The sequence below is a fragment of the Cibotium barometz genome, chromosome 2 (assembly GCF_041138505.1).
Source record: "Cibotium barometz isolate CiBa-2024 chromosome 2, ASM4113850v1, whole genome shotgun sequence".
Classification (NCBI taxonomy): Eukaryota; Viridiplantae; Streptophyta; class Polypodiopsida; order Cyatheales; family Cibotiaceae; genus Cibotium; species Cibotium barometz.
This window is the reverse complement of record NC_141047.1, coordinates 30,752,762-30,758,692: the sequence shown is the minus strand read 5'-3', so window position 1 is coordinate 30,758,692 and position 5,931 is coordinate 30,752,762. Positions and strand designations below refer to the sequence as shown.

Here is a 5,931-nt window from a genome sequence, read left to right as displayed (position 1 = left end):
CTCTCGTACCTGTCTACTTCGAAGTGCTAGTTGCGATTTAGTCACTACACTGTAAATGCTCTTGAATTGCTGCCGTGTCCTAGCTGACATCCAGTCCTTTCACGGTTCGCTCTTACCTTTACTTTAATAAAGACCAGCCATAACAATTACAAAACTTTTTATCGCATAGCTTCAATTCTGTTGGGCTGATTCCCAGCCAGATTTTATAAATTCTGTCTCTCTTAATTAATTCTTGCGCTTGTTGGTAAAAAAAAAAAGACCAGCCATCACCACTGACCAGTGACCAGGGAATAGTGTAGGCACGACTTCATCTCTTGCACAATATCTCCTACACACACAGCTTGAATTGTTTGTGCTGCAGAAGAGCAGTCCAGGAGTAGCTAGGAGGTTGAGCTGCATTCATCAAATATGTTCTCTCAGAGGCCGTGGCACCGCACCTTGCTCGATGGGGTGAGCTTGTGCGAGCTGGTGTGGACAGTCGGTATTGCTGTGCTGGGAGGTGCAATATGGCGTGCTTGGATGGTCTCCCCAAGAGGAAACCCTACTAAGTGGCCCGTGGTGGGGATGCTGCCTGCTCTACTGCTTAATGTGCACCATTTCTACGACTGGGCGACCAAAGTGCTCATTGCAAACGGCGGTAGTTTCCAATTCCATGGCCCTTGGTTTACCAACATGAACTACTTCCTCACATCTGACCCCCGCAACGTCGAGTATGCCCTCCGAGACCACTTCCAGAATTTCCCAAAAGGGAAAGATTTCTCAGCCATCTTCCATGACCTCTTGGGCCAGGGTATCTTCAACGCAGACCATGAGCTTTGGAGATTGCAGAGAAAAACCGCCAGCCTGCAGCTCAACTCTCGTATCTGCAGACAATTCACTGATGATACTGTGTTTGCGGCTGTGGAGAAGAAGCTTCTGCCCATCTTGCACGATATTTGTGAGAGGAGATTGCAGGTAGACCTTCAGGACCTCATGCTTCGCTTCACTTTTGATACTGTCTGCTTGGTGGGCTTCGGAGTAGACACCTGCTGTCTCTCTCCTGGTCTCCCTGTGGTGCCTTTTGCAAAGGCCTTTGAAACAGCGTCGGAAAGCACCACGCTCAGGTTTTTGTTGCCGTCAAGCTGGTGGCAAGCTCTTAAATGGCGGCACCTTGGCAAAGAGAGGGAGATGTCTCAGGCCCTTAAAATTGTGGACGAGTTTGCTGAGGAGGTGATATCCTCTAGAAAAAGGGAACTCCAAAATGAGGGCGAAAGTGAATGTAAAGCTGACCTCTTGTCTTGCTTCATGAAGATGGGGGAGTCACACAGTGAGAAGTTTTTGAGAGACGTGGTGGTTAACTTCTTGTTGGCTGGGAGAGACACGTCAGCCTTAGCTCTCTCTTGGTTCTTTTGGCTGCTGGCCAATCACCCACAGGTAGAAGAGATGGTGGCTCGTGAAGTGCGACACGTTGTCGGTGGTGCAAAGGACGAGGGTAAGCCCTTACTTACACGCGCTGAGCTCAATAAAATGCACTATCTTCATGCTGCTCTATCGGAAGCCCTTCGCCTCTACCCATCGGTCCCGGTCGAGGTAAAACATGTGCTGATGAATGATGTCATGCCTGATGGGAACCATGTAAAGAAGGACCATAAGTTCATATACAGTATTTATACCATGGGTCGAATGGAGAGCATTTGGGGCCCTGATTGCACAACCTTTCGACCTGAGCGTTGGCTCTATGACAATGGTAGCACCACATGTACACCTGCATGCATATCACCCTTCCAATATACTGTGTTTAATGCTGGCCCTCGTACATGTCTCGGCAAAGACATGGCCTACTTACTCATGAAGGCTGTTGCATCCACCCTCCTCTTCCACTTCAGGGTCATCTTAGTCCCCGGCCACAAAGTTGTTCCCAAACTCTCCATCACTTTGTACATGAAGGATGGCCTACTTGTATCCTTGCAACCTCGTTAATCTTTGTCATCTGAGAAGACACCAATTGTGAACTAGGTTGTAGTAGTTTTTTTATGTGGAAATTTGTACGTACATCCTTGTTTAGAGCACCCCAACCCACCCTAGCTCATCATATGTATTTTAGTTAGGATTAATAGCTAGAGAGCTCTATAGGCAGCTCTATAGCTCTATAGGCAGCTCTATGGTCAAAACTCTAATCTTAAAAGAAGTTTGCAAAAGGCATTCTACAAAGGTGTTATTTTGAAAGTTGATTTGCAACGATTTTCCTCCATGGTGTAAAGGTAAATGCATACCTTGTCTCAAAAGTATAATAACTCATGGAGTCATTAAGATGGTGATCAAGTACTCGACAAGGGGCTCTTGCTACCATGCCCAAGAAAAGCAAGAGAAGCTCATAGAAGTTTCCTAACGCCAAGGATTTGAAGTCTCTTTGTCAAGGTGGAAATCTTGAGGCAATAGCTCGTGAAGGAGAACCTTTTGGCCGAATTTCTCGGAGCTAGAAACATGGCAAGGTATGTGGGCAAGCTAGCCATTAAAATATATTATTCAAGAACTTTCTATACAAAGCATGAGAGATTTACAATTAGTGGAAACTTGTTTAAGAAAATGGCCTTGGATAAAACACAAGCCACAACTCCAACGACCCCCCCTCATGCCTCCCCTATCCACGCCAATCTAATGCTTGTCTTTAGAGCCTCATCACTTCGCCAGCTTACCTGTATGCAACGGAAACCTATCTATTGTAAGACAACACTCGAATATATGAAGTTGCTTTATCGTATGCTTAACGCTAAATGAGAAGTCACAAACTTCATGTATGTACTTGCTTAAGGCTAGGCATAGTGGCCATGGACTACTTTTAAGTTATGGCCAACTACGTGTGAACACTAGCCATTTGTATATAAGGTAAATGTGACATTAAGCAATACATAATCATTCCTATTGCAATAGAATATGTGTGATCAGCTCCCTGTTCTCCGTACTCTCTTGGATAGCTTGTGTTCTATTGGATTCATGCTTGCTAAATGGATGCATGCTTAGATAGATTTGATTATAGATTCCTCCCTTGCATGAGCTTTCCCTCTTCTAATCCACCTCTACCTTTTGTGAGTGAGAACCACTGTGAAGGAAACCCTCTTCTTGCCTCCATCAAGACGGTTGATGCTCTTCCTCCATAACCCATTTCTAGTGTGACTAACAATGGAGTGAGGATACGACTCAAGATGTGCTCGCACACCCACAATAGGGAGGGTTTGAACAACGGGCTAGTAACACCCACAATTTGAAAGTTGCAACTTGTGGCTCCAACGCAAACAAAACGCATGACTCAAAAAAGGTGTGACGGTCCCAAATCTAACCATATCATATAACTTAATCTAAGAAAATATTAAAACTCACTTAATCGTGCTATTTCTACATAGCAATACAATCAAATCAACCAGGCTCTCAAATAACAAAATAAGTATGCATGCCATATCCAAGATTCTTATCACATAAGCAAAGACTCATGTAATCTCAAACAAACATTTACATAATATAAATCTCTATCAATGTTCTAACCAGCGATATCATCTCTAGTAGCTAAGTCTTAATCATGCTTATGCACTAGTCCATCCGGTCTATATAGATAAGATAGTCAATCTTGATAAGAATTTTTAAGGCAAAGCCTAACGACTCGTCTCTTTGGGAGAGTAATATCTTCCAATCTATTTGGAATTAGAGAAAAGTCAAAACTACAAAGTTTTAGTAATTCTAATGCTCTATAAAATATATATCTATGATGGCTCTCTAAAAATGAGTTCTAAGGTCCCGTTGAGAGCGTTCAAAATGGTCAAAGATGTGTTTTTAGCATAAAACTGTCAAAAACAGCCAAGTACCCCACTTTGCACTCGAATACCTCAAAACGGAAAGGGATTTCACTTTGTAGCATCTCATACACTCTTATAAAGTTTTTTGTCATCTAAAACTTTTGTCTTTATGTCAAAATCAGATTCTAAGCACACGAAAAGATAAATGCTTCGCAAAATAGCCCCAAAAGAAGGTTATACCTAAAATCTAGTCACAAACTAGTCAAATATTCAATTTTCTAATTCTTTAACTCCAAAGGTGTTTATTCTATGAGTCAGACTAAGGCAATCATGTATAGTTAAGAAAGTCAAGAGTCACTCATCATTAAGCGTACCATTTATCGATTCAGATTCTCTCGTATACACGTTATCGATTTATTCGTTAAGTGTACCATTTATCGATTCAGATTCTCTCGTATACACGTTATCATATTCTCTCGTATACACATTATCGATTTATTTAATCTCAAAAGAATTTAAAACAAAATAATAAAAAGAGAGTTTACGTACCTCCCTAATATATTTAAAGATGTCTTAATTGATTGGGAATCCATGTCAGTCTCCGAAAGTTATGGAAGAGCTGTTTGTAGATTTGGCAAGCCTCTCAAATAGCTGTTTTTAACTCCCAATAGAGGAGTTTTATGGTATTTATGGAGAGGCTACCACCTCGTGTGTAAAAGGCATGGTGCATTTAAGAGGGGTTCAAGTGGGATCGACGATTGAGGGGGCTCGATTTTGGGCGAGGCCGCCCGATCCGGGCCGTCGGATCCCCGAAAGTAAAATGGGGCCGAAAAAAAACTCGGCGTGTGAAGTAAACTAGGGATCCTAGTTTACTTCACAGGCAACTGTTTTACTGCTTGCTGTGCAAGATTTGTGTGTCTAGTTTACGGGCAGGGGACGCCCTCTCGTGAACCGTGCTTGTGAATCTGTATTCTGACCTTGCTTGTGGGCTGCAGACAAGTGGTAAGTGTGACCCTAAACTCTTTGTTTAAGCTTACTAGACTTATAGTTCAATTTGTTGTTTTGCAGATCCACACTTCATTAAAGTACGGTCGAACAACTTATAAATGAGTTTGGGCTTCCGCAGTTTATTAATGAGTGGGCAGACAAATTTTGGGCATTTACCATTCCGATCAGCAAGGAGCCCGTTTTTTTTGGTGAAAAACTCGGCCTGTGAAGTAAACTAGGATCCCTAGTTTACTTCATAGGCCGAGTTTTTTTTTGTGATGTCCGCACTTGGCCTCTGAAGTAAACTAGGATCCTTCATCTCCCCTAGCTTATAAAAGATCTAGGGCCACCCTGCAGTAAAGTCGGGGGCTTGCCAAATTGCCTAGTTTACTTCAGTTTTCGAGTTTGGACTTATAATTTTTTGCCTAAGTCTCAAATTGCAAAAGAAAGGATTTGAACCCATAACGTGCCGCTAGGGAGGCCATAGTCTTACCATTAGGCTATAATTTCTGCTACCTAGAGTATTCGGCCCTTATTAATATATGATTTTGTTATGCGGGGCAGTCTAGTTTACTTTCGGACCCTAGTTTACTATCGGACGGCCCTAGTTTACTTTCGAGGATCTGACGGCCCAGATCAGCCCCGCCCAAAATCGGGCCCCCTCAACCGTCGATCCCACTTGAACCCCCTCTTAAATGCACCATGCCTTTTAGACATAATCTTTCGCTTGATTTAGAGGAGAACAACTGTTTTTAAGTGGCAGACAAGGACTGGAGGAAGGGGCGGCTCTTTTGGAGGACATGCACACAGGAAATAGATCGGCTACAGCAAGTTCTCTCTCTCTCACTTCTCTCACCTTCGAACAGGTTAAGAACAGTATGGTTCATCGCCTTTTGGTGAACGCCCCCTCCGGCTGGCCAACAGTAGGCTGGTTTACTCCCTCTCTTGACTGGTTGCTCTCAGGCTGGTCATATAGCTACGAGTTCTTTCTATACTGGGCTGCTCTCCAAAACCGGTCTTATAGCTGCCTCAATACCGATCGTACAACAGCGAGCTGTCTTCTGGGATCTTTTGTACGGAACAAACCGTACAATAGCTGTTACACGTGTACTCTAGTCGGGTTGCTCTCTCGCTTTGGTGCTTTGTACTGGCTAGCTACAAAGTGTATCTTCTCTCT

General features: G+C 43.3%; 1 pseudogene; it reads left to right on the top strand.

The window, feature by feature from the left end:
* The first annotated feature begins 408 nt into the window (after positions 1 to 408).
* On the top strand, positions 409 to 2,059 carry LOC147640928 (cytochrome P450 86B1 pseudogene; annotated as a pseudogene).
* The last annotated feature ends 3,872 nt before the right edge of the window (positions 2,060 to 5,931 follow it).